Source organism: Culex quinquefasciatus, chromosome 2 (assembly GCF_015732765.1).
Source record: "Culex quinquefasciatus strain JHB chromosome 2, VPISU_Cqui_1.0_pri_paternal, whole genome shotgun sequence".
Lineage (NCBI taxonomy): Eukaryota > Metazoa > Arthropoda > Insecta > Diptera > Culicidae > Culex > Culex quinquefasciatus.
Genome location: NC_051862.1, coordinates 128954841 through 128974794, shown reverse-complemented (window position 1 = coordinate 128974794; position 19954 = coordinate 128954841). Strand labels below are relative to the sequence as shown.

The following is a 19954-nucleotide window of genomic DNA, read 5'->3' as shown; positions in this document are numbered from 1 at the left end:
AATAAAAACAAATCTTTAAGAAGAGATTCTATCCCTGGCTTGCTTGAAATAATCTCTAACAAAATCAAAGGTCAAATTATCCCCATAACGTGCCGTTGCCAATCTAATTCAGCCAAATTGCACAAGTCGTTCGATATCGTTTCCCAGCTCGAAAATTATTCATTAGCAGGGCCGATCGAAAAACTGTAAAAATTTATCGCCTGTCGGCTGCCAAACATAACCAAACAATGCTGGTTGAGGCGCAAAAATCAGCAAAGAAAAATCGCGAGGGCTTCGCTAATAGCATTTCATCAGCACTTTCAGGTTGAAACACGAAAGCCCTCCACTCTACACCTCCGATTCAGCACAAATGTCCAAGTGCCAAGTCGAAGCTAGAATGAACTTCCGAACGGTCTGGGCTGGAAAGGGGAAATGAGGGTGGTGGGGTGATGGCGACATGCCACCTGTTGCATTTGGAAACTGCGAGCAATTTTCCTCCTTTGCGCCTCGATGGCGAGCTTTGTTTAAAGCTCCAGAAGTGGGTTGTTCTAAAATGGAATGGTTCCATGGTGCTTGATTTGAAGCATTTTGATGGAGGATGAGGGGTGTTCAAAAATCGGTGAAGCTCATTCTAGATATAAAACAAATAAAGTTGTTATACAATTTGCAAGTTTTAAGGAGTTGCATACAAGTTTAATTTATCAAAACATTGAATTGCTAGGAATTATTTTTGTATTTTTTGTATTTCTGGTCATCCCTAACCTCAATCACCATGAATGAAAGCCCACCTTTTATGGAGCAAGCACCCGGTGTGTTGTACACAAGCTGTTGGCAGAAAATTACTCTTGTACAGCAGAGCAACTCGTCTTCGCCGCCGCCGTTAGCCTTTACTCTCACTCAACACAAGCTGCTCAATGTCTAACATCATCACTTTTGAGCTCAAAAAACGGTTTCTCGCGCGCTTTCCGTGACTTCTTGGCCTTCAAACTGCTTTCATGAAGAGGCAGGCCCTCCTTTCGAAAAAGATACAATTTTCTGCACGACCATGATGTAATCTCGACTTGGACGGCCATTATTTTACGAGCTCGCCTTCATTTTCCACGGAAAACTCGCAGGTCGTGTCTGCAGTGGCCAAGAGTTTCGAATTTTGTTTTCAGCTCAAAATTTGCTGCTCCGTTTTGGGAATTCCGTTGTTCCGAGAATTCTACCACGTGACGTGACTGCAACACGGCATTTAGTGACGGGCAGCGTTTGTGCATGCGGTATCAATTGTATACATTTAGGGGTAGCCCTTGGTTGGTCGAGCTGTGACGGTAGTAACGTGTTTTAATGAACTAGTAGAAGTAGTAGAAGGGTAAATGTAGTAATGAGTATATTTAGGGGCCATTCGTGACTGGTTTAAATTGTTTAATTTTGATCTATAACTAAGCATTTGTATGATAAATATTTATGTTTTCAGATGATCAGTTTTTTTTGTAGCAACATTTTTTTTTAAATAAAATTTTTGGTATTGTTTTTTTGTTTGAAATTTATTCAATTAAATTTGTTGAGGACTTCTATTTCCCAGCTCTACCATTTTCTCGAAGAAAGTATGGTGCTAACTTGCTCCTGGACGAGCACTTGCGGAAAAGCTGACGATTGCATTATGTTAATTAAAACATCAGGTTAAATCGAATATCTCTTGAGATATCATGCATTTAACGCATTTTTTTAAATTTATATTTATTTAGATTTTCATTTCCAAATGCATTCATTCAGTTTATAATATTGAGTGTCCTATCACAATCGGGGACTTTTCATCTCAATTTTAAATACCAGCAATTTTCATCCTCGTGGCGCAGGGGTAGCGGCTTCGGCTGCCGATCCCGATGATGCTAGGAGACGCGGGTTCGATTCCCGCCTTATCCACTGAGCTTCTATCGGATGGTGAAGTAAAACGTCGGTCCCGGTTTCTCCTGTCTCGTCAGAGGCGCCAATAGTTTCGTTTTTTTTTCGTTTCAATTTTCATTTATTCATGAAAGATTGTAGCTTTCGCTATTCGCAAATGTAGGAGGTCCTACATGTACAAAAGGGAAAAGGGATATCTTAAAACTAACTTATAAACTATATAAAGATCGGATCAATGCAGCTGAAGTCTGCAATGATTTTTGTCGAAATGCATCAATTATCTTATTGGACATAACATCCAAAGTGTCAACTTCGGCTAATTGATGAAGTTCACTGGTGCTGAACCAGGGAGGAAGTTTCAGAATCATTTTCAGAATTTTGTTCTGAATCCTCTGAAGTTTTTTCTTCCTGGTTAAGCAACAGCTTGTCCAGATCGGCACAGCATAAAGCATGGCAGGTCTGAAAATTTGTTTATAAATTAACAGTTTATTCATGAGACAAAGTCTAGAATTCCTGTTTATAAGTGGATACAAACATTTAATATATTTGTTACATTTAACCTAGATACTTTCAATGTGATCCTTGTAAGTAAGGTTTTTGTCAAAAGCAAGTTCAAGATATTTCACTTGATCCTCCCACTTTAAATTTACCTCATTCATCTTTATAATGTGATGACATTTTGGTTTAAGAAAATCAGCCCTTGGTTGGTGAGGGAAAATGATAAGTTGAGTTTTTGCAGCATTTGAGTAATTTTCCATTCTTTCAAATATGAATTGAAAATATCCAAGCTTTATTGTAGTCTTCTTGTGATGACACTAAGGCTTTTACCTTTGACAAAGATGCTTGTATCATCAGCAAAAAGTGATTTCTGACATCCTGCGGGTACGCACAGGTAGTTGATCATATTTGCTGTTCTTATAACATACCTGCAGAGTACGATCCGTCAAATAATTTTGAATTATTTTCACGATATCAATCGGAAAATTAAAACCTTTTAAATTTCGTCATCAAACCTTTATGCCAAACACTGCCAAATGCTTTTTCTATGTCTACCCTAGCAACATTTTAGGTTTTAAGTAGGCCATACACGCATATTTAGGCCAGGAGTAGGAGTTGTCAGAACCATGATAAAACGTGTAAGTTTAAAAATGTTACTACACAGTAAAAAATAATGTAAATTTGGAAGCTGTAATTTTAGAAGGTTGAATATTACCTCTTTTAAGATGTAATTTTACCTCAATTTAGACTGAAAAAGTGGCATTACACCAGAAAAGTGGTCAAATTACACATTACCAGAGGTAAAATTACACCTTTTTTCTGACATAAAAGATGTACCCCTTCCCAGATGTAATATTACCATAATTTTTTTTTCTAGGTAGGGTAGAAGAGCAGCGCCAGTAGAATAGCTTTCAGATTTGTTGCTTCGAATCAAATTTGAAACTCTCAACAACTGATGAGTAGTTGAATGTCCAAGGCGAAATCCAAACTGCTCAACAGCGAAAATTGAATTTTCATTTATGTGCGTCATCATTCTTTTAAGAATTATTCTTTCGAATAATTTACTAATAGATGGAAGCAAACTAATGGGCCGATGATTTTTGGATTCCCTTTGCATTAAACCGTAAAATTAAGTGGAAAATGAATAAAAAAAAAAGGATTTGGAGCATTGGTTTCTTCAGAAGAGTTATTGCAAATGGAAATGGCCAAATTTAAATTTGGTTGATAATCAGGATGGTTCATGATAAGGGTGTTTTCGAAAATCAAACCTTTCAGCCTACGCCTTCTACGACCAAATTTAGAGAAAGTATCTAATCTTTGAAAAATCAGGCCCTTTTTGAGAAACATGCATTAAAATGTTTATTTTTATCCATTTTGACCCCTAAAAAATTAAAGTTAAAAAAAATAAAAAACTAACTTAATCCACTTACGTGGTTGGAGCCTTCCTCACTTATTTCCAACAATGGCTGATGTGATGGAATTGTACAAACATTTCATCTATTTTTTAGATCCGGAATAAAAAAGTAAATAAATATCACTTAAGTGGCCATACCTCGAGACAGGGTTGCCAGATCATCAATATTTTGGACTTGTTGAAAAGGTCGTTTGATAACCTAACCAACGATGGGTTGGATGGTGGATCCGGACATAATTTACATACATTTAAGTGAGATCCGGCTTCCAAAAAGTACATCAATATCACTTAAGTGGCCATACCTCGAGACAGGGTTGCCAGATCATCAATATTTTGGACTTGTTGAAAAGGTCGTTTGATAACCTAACCAACGATGGGTTGGATGGTGGATCCGGACATAATTTACATACATTTAAGTGAGATCCGGCTTCCAAAAAGTACATCAATATCACTTAAGTGGGCATATCTCTAGACAGGGTTGCCAGATCTTCAATGTTTTGGACTCGTTGGAAAGGTATTTTGATAACCTAACCAACAACGGGTCGGATGGTGGACCCGGACATAGTTTACATACAGTTAAGTGAGATCCCAATATATGTGAAAACACATTTTTATACATAACTTTTGAACTACTTATCGAAACTTCAATCTGTATAAAACTCGATCTATGGGACCCTAAACCAAATCGAATGCAACAAGTTCGGGTCAAATCGGTTCAGCCAGTGCCGAGAAACATGAGCTAGTTTGTTGGTCACATACATACATACACACACACACAGACATTTGTTCAGTTTTCGATTCTGAGTCGATATGTATACATGAAGGTGGGTCTATGACGTTTTTATACAAAGCTCATTTTTAGAGCAGGATTATAGCCTTACCTCAGTGAGGAAGGCAAAAAAGCTGCTTTTTCTGGTGACATCTTGTCAGCTGTGTGCTATCTTGTGACATATACCATTTTGGTCGCAAATGAGTTAATGATGAGGTTTTGCTATACTCAACAAACACTACAAGCTGCTTTCACCCAATTTTGAGAACTCACTTCCGTTTCCCGGATATTGCAATACACACTTGTGACATAGACCAATTTATCATCAAAATGATCGCGCACACTTGTGACACGTCATACATGTTGTTGGAAAATGTGGATTTTTTCTTGTTTTTCACAAATTTATGATACACATTTTCTAAAGGCAATGCAATCTATTGGTCTTTAAAATATACTGTTTATGTTGGTTAAACTATTGATTTAAGCCTATTTTAGTTTGTATGGGAACTCTGTGCACACTTGTGACACTTAGTACAAATTTACTTTCAAGGCACACTTGTGACACGTGTTTTTCAATTTTTTGATTACATAATTTACTTATCTTTTAACTGGTGTAATCAAACTAGTTGTTTCTTGGAACGTTTGTTCAGCGATAGTATGCGAACATAATGCTCCAAAAAGTTTGACTTCATCATTCATAGTTTTGAAAATATTTATTATCAAACTTCAAAAATCGATTTTCTCGAATAGTACTAAATGGTCGTTGTCACAAGATAGCACACAACAGACGATCTAGTATCCTTGGAAACTAACTTGATTTTCAATCAATGAGATTCGATTTTTTAAACTTTTATTTTTTCATGGGTCAAAATTGATGAAAATAAACATTTAAGTGTCTCAGGAACATGAAAATGATAAAATTATCACCAGAAAATGAGATTTGCTTGAAATATGGGGGAATGACTGTATTATGTTGTTGTTCTATAAAAATTCATCATTATCGGCTCACAACTCTACCCTCCCCATCCGCCAAACATAAATCTAATCCTCACAGCCCAAGTCCTAACCTACCGTACCGTACCGTACACACACACACACCCAAATCGCGTAACTCTTCACACTCACACACCCGCGCACTGCGTGTCTAGCGCGGGTGGGTGGGTGTTATCCTTCTGTTTACTTCTCTCAATAGCAACTTCTCGCGTAACTATCATTCCCTAGCTGTGACCACCACCCACTCACCTTCCACCCTAGAAGCGCGCCAGGAAGCAGGATTCCGACCAAAGCTCACCACCACAAGCTCGCCCCGGGACGCGTCCACAACCACAGCGGAGCGAGCTTTACAAGGTTCTTCTTCTTCTTCTTCCTTCTCGACTTGTTGTCGGTCTCCGCGTGTCTGCTATCCATTGGGATATCCTTATCACGCATACTCTCCCCTACTCGAGTGTTGGTATCAAGGAGTAACAAGCCCGGAGAAGCTCTCCGAAGGACGACGACGGAGCTTGACGGATGGTCGGTGTGAGCTTCCAGTCGGTAGTCTCCCGCTGAAGTCGCTCCGGATCGGTTCTCGTGTCGGTTGAAGCTCGCGCGCGCCAGGCGTTCCGTGGAGGTAGAGTGTTGGTCTACGACGGGTTGGGGTTGAGTCACCACCTGACCTAACCTCACTTTCGCTGCTGTTTTCCGCCACCCACTCCTACCATTACTGAAAGCAGCTGTTCTCCGTCCGTCTGTTGGCCTGAATTTGGACTGCGAGTCGACTTCGTTGGTCGTTCGGACACGCGAGGACATCGTGCGTGACAGTTGCAATAAATCAATTCCGGTGTTTCGATAAAGTAAAGCCGGTTTCAGGAGCTTGGAATCAACTCCGCAGTCACAGAGATAGCGGCGAACACAGTAGAGTGTACATTGTGTTTTAGTGTTAATTAACTTAAAAGTTTTCCCGACGCTGCTTTCCGCTGCACGACCGGATTGGGATTGCCAGCGGACAACACCCGAATCGCTGGTCACGACAGGACACGACAGTTCGTGTGTTGGCAAATTGGGGTGGACTCCCGGATAAAAAGTTGCTTGGGAGTGTTGAGATGTGCGAGGACGACTCTGGTTGCCGGGGAACTACGTGTTGCGACAATTCTGCTGACAATGTTGGACACCGTGAAAAGAGAGAGTCGACGAATTGTCGTTGCGATGCGATTCATCGTTGAGTTGAGTTGATCTGAAGTTTGTCGATGGTCCTTGATGCATATTATTCTAAAAAATCTTTCGTAAGGGCAATATTGATCAGAATCGAAATCGAAGAGTGTTAAAAATATTAAAAAGATAGAGTGAAGAGGAGTGATTTGGTAGATTTGAAAAATAACCATCAAATAATTTCCATTTAATGGAATTGAGAATGATAAATTGGTTAGATTGAGTTACATTTTTTTTCGTTTTTGTAGAAACCAATCTCACATTTCAAGCGTTATATCATTTTCTATTAGAGTTATTCAACCTTTAAATTATAGAAATTGAATTAATCTAAAATAATTAAAACCTCAATCTTCTCTTCTAAAACATAGATTCCAAATATGGTTATATTTGGAATAGTAAATTTAATTTAATTGAAACATCAGATGCTTTATTAAAAGTTTTTTCCCTCAGCTTTGGACGCGGTCAAGAAAAAAATAATTTTTAAATTTCAAGCCTGATTTAAACTTTCGAAACAAAAAGTATCGCAAACTGCTATATGGGTCATTCCAGGTCAACTGAGTACACTTTTGGACTCGACCTTCACCGATTTGGACTTGGAGGGAACGTTTATCTATCGATAGTTAACAGAAATCTCAAGTTTGGTGCTGATTGGACCATCCCTCTATTTTTGGTGCCGCCCTCTTTTTTGACGATTTTCTAAAAAACTTTTGTTTCTTTCAATCATAACTTTGCAACTATTTGAGCAAAAGACTTTCTACAGGTTGTAATTTTTAGAAAATTGTCCAAGAAATTCGATTAAAATCAATTTTTAACCCTTAAATACCCACTTATATTATATTTTAAAGCTATAAATAATAAAATCCAGTTTTGACCCATTACTTATATTTTTATTTGTTTTATTCTATCACCATCGTGTTCCTCGGACAATTCTACAAAATAATCAATGTAGACCTCAAACTAAAATGAACTATTGACAAGATACAGCGATTTTACTATAAAAAAGCTTTATTTTACGCAGCACTCGGAAGTACATGGTGTACTTTTTAACAAAATGGGATGAATCCCGCATGGTTCTGTTTTTGTATGTGAGAAACTTATTTTGGATTTGAATTCATAGGACAGAGTTCAGCACAAAATCATACTTTTTTCAGTAAAATCGCTGTATCTCGCCAATAGCTCATTTTAGTTTGAGGTCAACATTGATTATTATGTAAAATTGTCCGGGGAACACGAAAGTGATAAATTAAAACAAATAAATAATGTATTCTAGATAGGCAAATTTTGAAGGGGGAGGTCTCCAATTTTAAATACAAATGGCAATGGCCTAATATCAGAAATTAGTCTTAAACATCAGATTGAATTATGTAAGCAATCTCCGATCAAACTTTCTAAATATCAAAATCTAAATAAAATAAATCAATCAGACGAAATTTGGACGAAATAAAACTTTTGTTTTTTTTTTGTTTCCATCGAAAATTATTATTGCCAGTCAGAAGTGCAGCAAACAAGTATTTTTTGCACATTCTTAAATACCAATGCTTAAACATTTGGCATCAGTCTTAGCAGCTGTCCGCTTATTAAGAGGAAGATCGTGGGTTTGATTCCTATCTTCTCCAAACTTCCATTGGAAGATCGTCAGTTCGAACTCTGGGGTGGAAGGTTACTTGGAGTAAAAATAGGTTTGGGTGCCCTCCCCATTCAAGCCTTTGGACTCCTAGGTTCGAGCAGAAACTTGCAATAGAGACCACAAAAACCCGGGGGGTCGTGAAAGTGGATGGTTTAATTTTTTTTATTTTAATTTTAGCCTTTACATTTTTTTTTCAAACAATTTCAAAATAATGTAATCGAATAACAAAGAAAAATAATGACACGATAAATCAAGATGCGTTCATATGCCAATTAAAAACAATATTTAAAAAAACTAAATTATCAAGAGACAATCAAAATAAATTGATACAGGTCTAAATTTTGCTTGATTTTCTGGTACCGTAAAACGTGGTGATTTTGATAGGTATAAGATTTTTCCGCAAAATGAAGAGTACAAATTAATAACATACGGGATGGTATAGAATCATACTGACCGTGGTAGAGAAGTGTTCAAAGTACCTCAAGAAGAACTTATAATTAAATTTTGAAAAGCATTACTTAAATCTTCTCAAAGTGTCATGTTTTTCTTAACGAACATGATTTTGAATCGGAAAACGGAATGCATTTCCTGATTCTTTGGACGATTTCCATAGGCATTTTCAGTTGAACAAATTATTTTTTAAATGTGAAAACTTTTTATTCGAGCTTCGAATTCAGATTAAAATGCAATTTAAATCAATAATTTTATAAACAAAACTTTCAAACAATTTTTCTTAAAATTTACATATATTTTGCTAAAAAGCTTTAAAACTTAGTTAACTATACATAAACATTGTTTTTTTTATTGAAAACTACATCAGCAAGTTTAGTGATGATACATTTAACGTTAAAAATAAAGTTTGAGCACCTTAAATCTAAAAAACTTTGACTTTCGAAGTCACCCCGGAATTCAACTAATTTTTAACGTAACTAATTTTTCAAACACTATTGAAAAAACTTCAAAAACTTCAAAAAAGTGCATCAATTTTGTGTGGCCTACCCCAGTACATGTTTTTAAAATAATAATCTTTAGAAAAACCGAACCAGTTGGTAAATAATCCAAAAATAAATTGAAATCCTATCAATGTCACTCCAGTTTACGGTATTTGATTTTTTAAATGACACTTGAAGTCTAATATTTTTGAAATATTGAGTTTAGAAAAGATGAAGTATGGATATTGTGTTAATTTTTTTTAAGTTCATTGTAATGAAAAAAGTTAAAGTTCTATTCCATTATATTTTTTCAATTAAAATTTTATTATTGTTATTGAATCTAATCATTGGCTTCCATTTTTAAAATGTTGAAACTTGGTACAAGAAATCTTAAATAATTGAACTTACACTAACTTTCAAAATAAAGATTAATCTTGATTGTTTTGCAAAAAAAATAATTCTTTAAATATACATATTTTTTAAATTCTAATCATGTTTTATTCCAAAAACAAATTTCAAAATGTTAGTTTAAAAATTATTAAAAAAAAAATAAAATACAAGCAAGACGATTCAGGCTAAATGAAAAGTTCAGTCCGAATATGTGTGCAGAATAAAACAAATATTAACTGCAAAAAAAAAGCAAATTAATATTTCAAACTAACGTCATAATTCGAAATCCGGACACTTAGTAGCAATTGGAAATGTAGAAATTTCAGCATGATGCAAGAAAATGGATGCAATATATGGCTATTCTAACCATTTTTCATCAGAATTCTGAAATTAAAATGACTTGTTGTGTTTCGAATCCGGGACACAGATAAAAGCTGATTCGAAATCCAGACTCTCGTTTTTGCTTATGAATCGCACAAATTAGGACTTAAATTTTAGCGAATGGCCTTCAATAAGCTGTTAACTTCAACACAATCGATATTTTGTATAAAGAATTGCTAGAATTTAACGAAATCAAAACCATAAATTTCAGCTTAGCCTTCCTGATGCCTCAGGCGCCTATGAAATATTTCTGTGAAATGTTTCACATTTTTGGTAAGCTCATATTTTTATTTTATATAATTGTTTTGACATTGAGTACAGCGCCCAAACTAATTTGAAATTAAATTTTATGTTAGAATTCATTGAATAACACAATTTTGACAATTATTATGCGAACTTATATTCAAATAATTGATAATACAAGATTAGGTTTCCGGGTTTCGAAGCGTCCGGGAACTCTAATCATGATGTTATTTAATCAATTTACATTAATTCCGACGCAAATTGCCAAAATAGTTTGTGAGCTTCAGTTAGCTGAGAACCACTGCTTGAAAAATATAATTGAAAAAATATGAGAATAATGACAGACATATTTTGTGTCCAAAAACTTTCGACCCATATTTTAGTCCAAAGAAGAAGAAACTTATTCCAATATGTTCGTATGACAAGATAACACGATTTTCCGAAATACGAAACACGAAAGTTGGCGAGAAAACATAAATAAAATAAGAAATATTTACAAATCTTGCCGTCAAATAAGTGCGTTTTTTCCTCGAAATAATTGTAATTGAATGTATTTTTTTTTTTTAAATTTGGAGTTTTCATAATTTCGAAGAACTGACGAAAATTATTTTCGCTGAAAATAAAATATTTTGATCGATCTCAGACATGCAGGAAAATGCATTTTAAATTGTTTTCCGTTCATTAGACTTCTATTTCCAAAAAAAAACTGAAGTTTTTGAAAAATACGTGTTTTGCCCCTTGATTTTTCAGACCGATTTTGCTTTGCCTCATTGTCTAAATCCAAACTATTATTTTTATTTACTATGTTCTTCTGTTAGAAAAAGTTTCCAAAGTAATCAATATTCTTTGACGGTTTTTGTTTTCGCCAAAGATTGGCATGCAGGAATGTAGTGTTAAAAAAAACTTGTTTTAGAAAAAATATACTCAGCAAAGAATCACTCGAACATTGAAAAAATCAATTGGCTCATAACCACCCCAAGTCCAATGTCACCCCACCAAAAATACACGGATATTACTTCCTCTTTTCCTTCGTAACAAACTCAGCAATTATGTTGATCTACATTTTCTCTAATACCCGATCATTTTCGCCATCAATTCCGTATAATTTATTCAGCTCGACTCCGTTTCTCCACCGTTCGCAGTGGCCCACCCCGCGCCCCCATTGATTGATTCGTGCCAAAGAAATCCAACCGTTAAGGTTGGTTCATAGAGTTTTTCCAAAGGAATAAAATAGAGAAAAACCAACAACACGAGCGCGTTTTCTCTTTTTTTTTGCGTAAGTCCTTCGGAGGGAGGTAAAAGAAGGGGGGTTACGTGGGTGGTTTCCGATCCGTCAGTTGGCACAAGTTGGCAGAGTTCAGTTGGTCAGTAATGTCTGCTTTCCAGAGAGAACGAGAGTGATTTTCCGAGTGTGTGTGTGAGAGAGAGAGTGGGACTTTCGCTCTCTATTTCAACTTGAGTCGTCAGAGTCCGTTTTTGGCGTTCAGGACCTTCCAACGGGCGCCAGTAGTAGTGGGCAAACGAGCGAGCAGCAGCAAGGACTCTTCAATTCTGGATCAGTTATTCAATCAAACTGAGCTGTTTTTCCTCGTTTTTCCTTTTTCTGCCCTCACCCACACCTTTTTCCGGGCCAAAGCTAGTGCGTGTTTCGCTGTGTGTGATTCTAAGGACTTTTCCAGACTTTCCGTCCTGTGCGAGCGAGATCGCCAAAAAAAAGAGGTGAATTTTCCCGTTTTTCCTGCCCAGTGGGAAGCTTCAAAGGAGTGATCCAGAAGTGTCACTTGTGCGAGCCTGCCTCGAGGATGATGGATTTGAAGAACCCTTCCCTGAATCGCAAAGTGATTGTGTGTGTGTGTCGGTCCGTGACCACGATGGTGTGCGTTCCGACCTAGGCCAGCAGTTCCCACCGTCGCGGCGCGAATTTCCTCCCAGATAGCGATCCTAGAAGAGTCTGTTGAGTGTTTTGTTTGCGAGTGTGTGGGTGCTGCTGGAAGGACAGTAAATCTACTGCTGCTCTAGGATAACGTTGATGCCGGGAGATTTTTTTTTTCCGGAGAGTTCAGAGAGATGTGAGAGAGAGTGACGGAGGTGTGAGATTTCTGACCTAGACGCACACGTGGGAGGTGATTGGTCAGGGGCGTGCCTGTTAGGTTATTTTATTTTTGTGTTGATTTTGATAATAGTAAAAAATGTGAATCATTTAAATGCATAACACAGTTTAACACTTTGATAGTCGATGTCAGTTACTGCTATTTTTTTGTTAGAATTTTTTTTGCTGTTGCTCTCCAATCGATAGAAATAATCTTTTGTTCATTTCAAGCCAAATAATAAACGGCTCAACATTATATTATAATTTCAATGGAGAGCAATTCCAGCTCAAATCAGGAATTTTTCTGGTACTTTTGTACCCGACCCTCTCCGATTTCAATGAAACTTTGTAGACATGTTATCCTAGGCCTATATAAGCCATTTTTGTGTATATGGAGCCAATAGTACTCGAAAACAACATTTGAGAATGGCGTAAGGTATTTAAATATTTTTGTATTTTGTAATTTAAAAATTACTGTATCTAGAAGCCGTTGCGTCGTATCAAAAAGTGGTCAAAGACAAACTTGTAGGAAATTGGACGGGCTTTCTGAAAAAATACACTGAAACAAAAATATACGCCAAATCTATGAGATTTTTTGATTTTTAAGTCTAAAACTTAAATTTAAAGGTGATGTCACGATTTGTTTTCGTTCAAAATTTTTGAAGGAAGAGCCTAAAATGTTACCAAAAGACTGACGAAAAATGCAGGATGGTATATCACTCCTAAAAAAATACAAAAATCATTTACTCAAACAGTTTTTTTGATTAGTGGTCTAAACGTCAAAATTTTTAAAAACCGGTAGTGGCAATCGATTCCTCAGACAATTTTACATAAAAATCTTTATTTTGACCACTATCCTATGTCTAATCCTTGGGAAGATACAGCGGTTTTGAAAATAAAAATGTTGAAAAAACGGGGTTTTGGTGGTTTTTGGGAATTTCTATATGACAGACTTGGTTTTTCAGTCTCGTAAATATTTTTACCGGAAAGCTCGTCCAATTTCCCATAAGTTTGTCTTTGACAGCATTTCAATTGGATGTATAGGCTTACAGATATAAGCTAAACTACATTACTTATAACTGAAAATAGAATATTTTTTTCAGTGTGGTAGAAACTTGGATAGTAAATTTGCTTACGTAAATATAAAAACGAGTCAAATCAAAAAGCTGTCAAAGGCAAACATATGGGAAATCGGACAAGCTTTCCGGTAAAAATATTTACGAGACTGAAAAACCAAGTCTGTCATATAGAAATTTCCAAAAACCACCAAAAAACCCGTTTTTTCAACATTTTTATTTTCAAACCCGCTGTATCTTCCCAAGGATTAGACATAGGACAATGGTCAATATAAAGTTTTTTATGTAAAATTGTCTGGGGAATCGATTGCCACTACCAGTTTTCAAAAATTTTGACGTTTAGACCACTTTTCAAAAAAACTGTTTTATTAAATGATTTTTGTATTTTTTTTTAAGGAAAGACATACCATCCTGCATTTTTCGTCAGTCTTTTGGTAACATTTTAGGCTATTCCCTCAAAAATTTTGAACGAAAAAAAAATCGTGACATCACCTTTAAATTTAAGTTTTAGACTTAAAAATCAAAAAATCTCACAGATGTGGCGTGTATTTTTGTTTCAGTGTATTTTTTTCAGAAAGCCCGTCCAATTTCCTACAAATTTGTCTTTGACCACTTTGAGATACGACGCAACGGCTTCCAGATACAGTAATTTTTAAATTACAAAATACAAAATATTTAAATACCTTACGCCATTCTCAAATGTCATTATCGAGTGTAACTGGCTCCATATTAGCGTGGCTCACGGATATATGAAAAAGACAAAAGTGTTCAATTTCGAACGCCTCGCTCGGAATTTTGTAGCAATATGACCCTAGAACATAGCCTGAAATTTTGAGCGCATTAGGTTAAGGTTTAGTACTTCCACCATTGGCCTGAAGTTAGTATGGAACTTCTAAAAAATTACTATAGGAAATTTTCACTTTTAACCTCATCTTAGAGAAAATTTCCCAAAACCCAATCAAATTTTCCTATTCTCAAGTTTCTTATAGGTTTTGATCCGGGGAACAACTTTGTAGAACATCGCAAAGCGCTAGGGATTGATCCCGAAAAGATACAGGATATTGTTTGGAGTTTGGAAAACAAATTTAACGTGCTCTAAAAATTTGCCTGTATCTTTCCGGGATTAATTCCTAGCGCTTTATGATGTTCTACAAAGTTGTTCCCCGGATCAAAACCTATAAGAAACCTCTATTTTGAGAAAAAATCATAGGGCATAGGAAAACTTTCTCGAAGAAGAGTTAAAAGTTGAAAATAAATAAATTAAATTTATTGGAATTTCTTAATAACTTCAGGTCAAAAGTGGAACTACTTATCATTAACCAAATGCGCTCAAAATTTCAGGCTAGCTTCTGGGGCTATAATGCTACAAAATTCCGGGCGAGGCGTTCGAAATTGAACACTTTTGTCTTTTTCATATATCCGTGAGCCACGCTACTCCATATACACAAAAATGGCTTATATAGGCCTAGGATAACATGTCTACAAAGTTTCATTGAAATCGGAGAGGGTCGGGTACAAAAGTACCAGAAAAATCCTGATTTGAGCTGGAGTTGCTCTGGAATCAATTGATTCCGTCTCCGGCTCCTGGGATATGGTGACTTTATTGCCCAAGAATATTGTTCCAATTTTTTACAATTGAAATTTGATGTTTTAATTAAAAAAATGTAAGACCGATTAAACACAGTTAAAAAACATATTCAATTTTTCACATTCAAAATCAAAAGTATTGTTTACGTTACACTAAAAACATGATGAATAAAGAGAAATATGTCGAAAATTCTATCCCTTGAAATATTTTTTTATAATACGTTGTCATAATTCGAAGACTTCTTGCTTTTTACAATAGTATATAGTTTATTCGTAATTACAGGGAGTCTTGGGATGCTCAAGACATGCCTAGAGTTCAAGGGGCATATATCGTTTACATTAACAAAACTGAAAACTAAATAAAATCATTTTTCGTTGAATAAACAAATCTCTTTTTTTTACTGATTTGCGGGGAAAACATTTTGGACTAGAGGTTAGCAAAATTAGAGCAAACGAACCACGACTCACAAAAAAGAGCCGCGTTTCTTTTTGAAACTCTGGTTTTTTGAAAGAGTTATTCCAAGATGCGGCGTTGAATATGTTATGTTCTTAAAAATAATTCATTACTTATAAATTTGTAAAATTTGTCCCACGGTGTTCTTTTCTGAGTACCTTAAAATAAAAAAAAGCATGTTGAAGAGCGGCTATTGCCCGACATTTTTCTATGGGGTTCTATTGCAACTTTCTCATCAATATTCATTGAAATACTTTTAATAGCATCTATTGCAATATCTGAACACCACTTAAAAGTTTTCAAACGCGTATTTTCAGTGGGCTAGTTTTCTTTGTAATTTCTCCAGAAGTAAAGATGTATGATTTTGTAAGTATTACCCGACTGCATGATTGAGCATTTCAAAATGCTTAACTTTAAATAATCTATGAGTTGATGAGGATTTAGAAAAAAAAATAATCATCTTGCCCGATTTGACATTGACATATTGAACATATATAAACGATGTTAAATCAGAATGTAAAAAGAGTTCGCAAAAATGAAATATCAGCATTTATTTGATTTATGCAGAATTAAATGCAATGTCATAAAATCAAAAGAACCGCTCTTTTTAATGAGCGAGCGAAAATGAGCGGCTCCTAAAAAAAGCAGTTTTGCCACCTCAACTTTTTACCCTTCCATGTATTTTTTAAAGCTGAAATATATTGAAAGAGACGCATTGTTTTACCTTTCTCACCTGACTGAGGAAAAGCTATAGAATCACTTGAAAATTAATTTCTTAATTTGACTTCACCTTCACTTATACATATCGACTCAGAATCAAATTCTGAGCAAATGTCTGTGTGGATGTGGGTAGGTATGTGGAAAAAAATGTCAGTCGAGTATTGACTGTACTTTAAAAAATAACTGCTGAATCCTATAGAGCAGTTCTCTGAGATTTCAGTCATTCGATTTTTTCGTATTTTTTAAACCGGCTGAAACTTTTTTGGTGCCTTCGGTATGCCCAAAGAAGCTATTTTGCATTATTAGTTTGTCCATATAATTTTCCATACAAATTTGGCAGCAGTCCATACAAAAATGATTTATGAAAATTCAAAAATCTGTATCATTTGAAGAAATTTTTTTATCGATTTGGTGTCCTCGGCAAAGTTGTAGGTATGGATAAGGACTACACAGAAAAAAAATGATAAACGGTAAAATTTTTTGGTGATTTATAATTTAACTTTTTGTCACTTAAACTTTATTTGCAAAAAAACCCTATTTTTATTTTTTTTTTCATTTTCTGATATGTTTTAGGGCACAAAAAATGCCAACTTTTCAGAAATTTCCAGAATGGGTAAAAAATCATCGACCGAGTTATGAATTTTTGAATCAATACTGATTTTTTTCAAATAATCCAAATAGCGGTTGCAAAATTTTTCAACTTCATTTTTCGATGTAAAATCAAAAACTACTTTAGTGAAATTTTGAAAAAGTGCACCGTTTTCATGTTATAGCCATTTTTAGGTAACTCTATTGAAAATAGTCCTTGTTTTTCATTTTATAAAATTAGTGCCCATGTTTGACCACCTTCGAAAAAAATATTTTTGAAAAGCAGAGAAAATTCTCTATATTTTGCTTTTTTGACCTTTGTTGAAGACCTTTAGTTGCTGAGATATTGCCAAGCAAAGGTTTGAAAACAGGAAAATTGATGTTTTCTCAGTCTCACCAAAACAACCCACCATTTTCTAACGTCGATATCTCAGCAACTAGGAGAAATTCTCGTATGTTTGGCAGGTTAAGCACTCGCTCCTTACTCCATCCAATTTGCTGATTTTCACTATTTTAACAACTAATTTTAAAAAACTTTGGATAGAAACTTGCTTGCTCACTTCTTTTTGAGCTATTTATCACTCGAGTTCAGTTGAAAACGCTTTTAATTAGCTTTAATTGAATGTTAAAGTTCTGACCTGCCAACATTAGAGGCACGCTGGAATTAGATGCTGTTGAATCGTCAGATTTTCTATTGTAAAATATGAAACATTCGTTAAATTTTTCGATCTTTTCGAAAACAATATTTTCAAAAAATTAAACCAAGAATAACATTTCAAAAGGGCCAAACATTCAATATGACGCCCTTTTGAAACGTTAGTCTTGAATTAAAAATTTTGAAAACATTGTTTTCCAAAAAATCGGAAAATTTCACGAATGTTTCATATTTTAACATTGTTAATCTGACGATTAAATTCTATCGGCTGTTCAATACTTAGACGAACCACAAAAAAAACTCTTATCAAAAGACCAAACAAGAGTGCAATGATTTGTCAAATAATTTGTTAATTCAGTCCAGACTCGATTTCCCGATGTTTTAAAAATCGTTGTTCTGTGATATGGTATATTTGAACTTTGCGTATTGAGTTCTAAAAAGAGACATCTCAATATCTAAACGGTCAAGAAATGTTTGGTTTTGGTAGTCGTATTGGATGTCAGATGTACTTTTGGGTCTAACGAAAATTGGTTTCGCTTCATAAAATAGAATCTTACAATCCGTCCGCCACAGTCACCCTCAGGAACGCCTCTGCCGCTGGAAGACAACAAGCTGTTGTTCATCTCGCACACGTGTATTCGTCCATCGGAGAGAGCGAACTCAACAGTCACTCTCTCTCTCTCTCCCAGCAAGTGTAACAGTAGAGCACAATCCTTATCACGTTATCTGAACGCACTCTCTCGGGCACGCTGTGAGTGTGTGTTCCGCGGGACTTTTGAATCCTAGTCAACGCACACCATCCGAGAGTCGACGAAGAGCGACTTGGCCAGAAGCAGACGGACGGAACGGAACGGAACGGTTGTCCTCGCAGACTGTTTTGTGCGGATGTCCTCGTAGGAGAACGCTCGCGGTCGCGGCCGTAGACCAGCTGTATTCAGAGTGTTTCGCTGAGAGAATAGTGGGTGTAATTATCTTTACGCTTTTTGGTCTTCTTCAACAGCAGTTGTTCTAGCAGCAGGAGGCAGTTGATGAACAATAGAGACTTCCGGTGACTGTTTCCAGCAGGAGCAGTGCCGTTCGTGGAGTATTCCTTAACAGTGATGTGTGCAAGAAGACACCGAGTGTGATGTGACGCCTACCGGAATCTAGTATCACAAAGAAGACCTCTTTCCTCTTTTGACGACTAAGTCAGTCTGTCTGTGTGCGTGTTAATTCGTGTGGAAAACACGAGGAAGAATAAGAAATAAGCAAAAAGCTTTGATGGTTCCCGTTGTTATCGTTCGTCGTCCTGGCCGTCATCGTCGTCGTGTGTGTGTGCAGTAGAATTGTTGTTGTTATTGCCGTATAATAGCTGTATATGTTGTGAAATGATGAGTGTTCTGTGCAGAGAAGCCACTCTGTAGATCCAAGTTAGTAGTGCAGAAGAATAGTGTCGTCAATATCGCAAGTTGTTACTCAAACAAGCTGAACAAGCCGTCCGTGTCTATCGCTGTTGTTCCAGAGCTTTCCAAGCTGAATTGTGCCCCTGCTAGGTGGATACGCGCTTCTAGTAGAATCTCTGTGAATTACTGATACTGTGTCTATGCTTGTAATAACAACACACAATCTATACATCTATAGTGCTGTATGTGCTCGATTAAGTATTACCTAACCTGCAACAGTCTGTACGAGTGTGTCCTAGGAATTGCATAAAAGAACAAGAAGAAGAGGAAGAAGGAAGAACCCAACCGACTTCAACAACACTACTCAACAAAAGGATACACAAATTGCAGACCGAGAGGAGAGGAGTTTTCCGCAAGAAGAGATAAACAACGTCGACGACTAACGGCCAACAAAAGCTTGCCAGGAAGCGGTGTAGAAAAAAAACACGAGGATTAAGTGAATGTGAAGGGAAGGAAGGAGCAAGGAAAAATTATATACAACAACAAAAGGGGTGGAAAGAGTGAGAGGGGGTATAAACCAAGAAGAAGAAAAATAAGAAGAACAGTGTTTTGTGGAGTAAAAAAAGAAGAAAAAGACAAGTGCTCGGAATAGTGCAAGGATAATAACCAAACCAAGCTGCATTCAATTGTTGTTAAAAAGGGGGAGAGCTTTTTATTTCGTTCTTTGAAAGGAAGAAGAGAACAAAAACCAAGCTGCGGTGGGTTGTGTGTGGTGAAGAACGAGCAGCTGTGTGAATTGATAGGGTAAGTTTGTTTTTTGTGCTTTCTAGTTGACATAATGCGAACAATGAAGGTTTGTAAAAAGAATGGTATTTATTTTAGAAATTTCAAACTTGAGAAAAAAAGCAAAGATGAGTTGTTGTTTATTAGAGGTTGTGTTATATTCCAAAACACAGCAAGGATACACATAAAATACAACACAATTCGCATTTCGCATTCGCATTCGAATTCGCATTCGCATGGAGATGGTGATCTTAGCGGGTTGCAGACTGGATTTCGTCATGTATGTGTGATAATTGTCTAGCTCCGGCTGCTT

The 19954-nt window shown here is 36.0% G+C and overlaps 1 protein-coding gene across 4 annotated transcripts in view; it reads left to right on the top strand.

Annotated features, from left to right (window-relative positions):
* Positions 1-6088: 6088 nt before the first annotated feature.
* The window catches only part of LOC6042229, a 472032-nt gene continuing 458166 nt past the window's right edge, over positions 6089-19954 (top strand). The window contains exons 1-2 of one of the 4 annotated variants that reach the window (XM_038252028.1): positions 6089-6156; positions 18480-19662. The gene's annotated coding sequence lies outside the window, so the exon portion shown is untranslated. Of the gene's footprint in view, positions 6157-11827; positions 12027-18476; positions 19663-19954 lie in introns of those variants that run through there. The other 3 variants (XM_038252026.1, XM_038252029.1, XM_038252027.1) reach the window with 3 other exon arrangements.